The sequence below is a fragment of the Anomalospiza imberbis genome, unplaced genomic scaffold (assembly GCF_031753505.1).
Source record: "Anomalospiza imberbis isolate Cuckoo-Finch-1a 21T00152 unplaced genomic scaffold, ASM3175350v1 scaffold_119, whole genome shotgun sequence".
NCBI lineage: Eukaryota > Metazoa > Chordata > Aves > Passeriformes > Viduidae > Anomalospiza > Anomalospiza imberbis.
The window spans coordinates 165,083-167,500 of NW_027099583.1; the positions used below are offsets into that span (position 1 = coordinate 165,083).

At 80.8% G+C, this 2,418-nt stretch overlaps 1 non-coding gene across 1 annotated transcript; it reads left to right on the top strand.

Moving 5' to 3' along the window:
* Positions 1–1,719: 1,719 nt before the first annotated feature.
* LOC137465904 (5.8S ribosomal RNA) lies at positions 1,720–1,872 on the top strand. Its single transcript, XR_010994881.1, has one exon. It is a non-coding gene; the product is annotated as a 5.8S ribosomal RNA (ribosomal RNA).
* Positions 1,873–2,418: the final 546 nt, after the last annotated feature.

A 2,418-nucleotide genomic window follows, 5' to 3' on the forward strand; every position in this document is an offset into this window, starting at 1 on the left:
GCGGCAGATGTCGGGCGCGCCCCCGCCGGTGGACGCTCCCCCGAGGGCGGCAGCGGGGGAGGCACCCCGGCGGGGCCATGCAGGTCGTTTCCCTCGCCCCAGGGCCAGGTACCTAGCGCTCCGCGCCTCGGCGGTCCCAGGCTTCCCCCTCGGCGTCGTCAAACGCCGCGGGAAGGACCGAAAAAGGGGCCGCCGAGCCGGGCGGCGGTTTAAAGACTCGGGCGGCTCGGCGCGCCCCGCGGCGGCGGCGGCGGCGGCGGCGGCGGCGGCGGCGGCGGGTGGCGGGCGGTGGCGTTGCGGCTCCATTGAGGGGTGGGGAGCTACTCCCGCCGATCCCCTGCGGTGGTGTCCGCGGCCACCGGTCGCGCCCGCCGTCGCGGCGGTCGTCCCCGCCGCGCGCGCGCGTGCGGGGGTAGTCGCGCCGCGCCGGGGAGGGGCGCCCTGCCCCCCCCTCTTCGCGGCCCGGCCTCGGCGGAGAGGCCGCGGCGCGCGCGGTCGGCCGCGGGGCCGACCCGCTGGGCTCGAAACGGGCGGCGCCGGCAGAGGGCGCGCGCTCTCTGCCCTTCCTCAGCCGCGGGGCGGCGGCCGCCGGGGCCCGCCGCGCGCGCTCTCTCTTCTGGGCCGCCGCGGCCGTCCCGCGCGGGCGGCGCCGCGCCTGGCGCGGCCGTGCCTCTCTCCCCTCGGCGGCCTTCGTCTCGAACGCACCGGCGGCGCCGGCCGCCGGCCGGCCGTCCGCCCGCCCGCCCGGGGCGAGCGCTCGGCGGTCCCTCCGCGGTCGGAGGCCGGCGAGCGCGGGCGGCCCCGCGCCGAGCGGCGGCGGCGCCGCTCGGCCGGTGTTCCCGCCGCCCGCGGGCACGGGACCCTCCCCGTGGCCCTTCGCGACCGCGCGCGGTCCGAGGGCAGGGGTGGCGGGCGGCCGCGGGGGCGGTTCCGCGCCCGCTCTCCAGGTGGCGAACGAGGAGAGCGGGCGTCGCCCCCCGGCTCAGCGCCGCACCGCCTTCCGCCGGGCGCGTGCTCGCGGAAGGGGGCCCCCGACGGTGCGGGTGGACGGCGGTTCCCGGGAAGTGCGGCCCGCCGCGGCGGCGGGTCCGCCCTCGGGCAGCCCTCGGGCGCTCGCCTTCCCCCGGCGGGCAGCGGTCCGGCGGGGGGGGGCGCGGCGCCCGGCGGCGGGGCGGCGGTCGTCGCGTGGCGTCTCGAGCGCAGCAAGGCCCCTGGGGAGAGAGAGTCGGCCGCGCGCGTGGGCGCGGCGGCGCTCCGCGAGAGCCGGCGCGGCGGCGGTTCCAGGGGGGAGGCAAGCGCGCGCGCGGGGTCCGAGGGCCGCGCGCCGGCGCGTGGCGCCGCGCCGGCGAGGCCGGGCGGGCCACCGCGCTCCCGCGGCGCGCGCCGCGCGGCCCTCCGCGCGGAGGGCCGGGCCGAGCCCGGGCGCCTGGGCCGCCTCCGAAGGACGGCACACGTAGGCGGCGCCTCCCCTCGCCGGGCGGGGGGAGGCGGTCGGGGGCGCGGGTCCCCCCGCCTCTCGGCCGGCCTTGGGAGCGTTCCGTGGGGTTCCTCCCGTGTTCTTCTCGCACGCGCCCCCTCCGGGGTTTTCCGCGTTGCTCGTACGGTCGGAGCCAGGCCCCGCGCGGGGCCTCGGCGCCAGAGAAAAAAAAGGGGGGCCGCTCCGGGCGAGAGCGGCTCCCGGCCCCCCCGCGCGCGCGGGGTCGGTGCCGAAAGCCAGACAACTCTTAGCGGTGGATCACTCGGCTCGTGCGTCGATGAAGAACGCAGCTAGCTGCGAGAATTAATGTGAATTGCAGGACACATTGATCATCGACACTTCGAACGCACTTGCGGCCCCGGGTTCCTCCCGGGGCTACGCCTGTCTGAGCGTCGCTTGACGATCAATCGCCGCCCGGGGGCCGCCCCGGCGGCGCGGCTGGGGTCGCTTCGCAGGCCCGTCGGCCGCGGCAGCGGTTGCCGCGCGAGGGCCTTCGTCCCCCTAAATGCAGACTCGGGGAGCGCTCCGTAGCTCCCCGCTCCCGGAGCGAGCCGCTGGGGCGGAGCTCGTCCTCGCCGGGGCCGCACCGCCTGGCGGTGGCGGCGGCCGGGGAGTCGGAGCGAGTGAGACGGCGCCGAAGGCGCCCCGCCGAGGGCCGAGGGACGAGGGCGAGAGGGGAGGCGAGGCGCGGGCCTCGCCTCCGGCCTCCCCCCCGCGCGGGCGGCTGTCTGCGGGTGGGTACCGTGCGCGGGTACCGTGCCGCTGCCGCCGCGCGCGGTGCGCGGGGGGCCGGGGGCGGGGGCGACCCCCGAGGCCGCTCCTTCCCCCGCCCCCTTCCGTCGCCGTCTCGGGGCGTCAAGGGCGCCGTCGCTTTCCTCGCTCTCTCCCCGCCGAGGCCGTCGCGCGCCGCCCGGCCGGTCTTCCCCCTCGGGGCCGTCTCT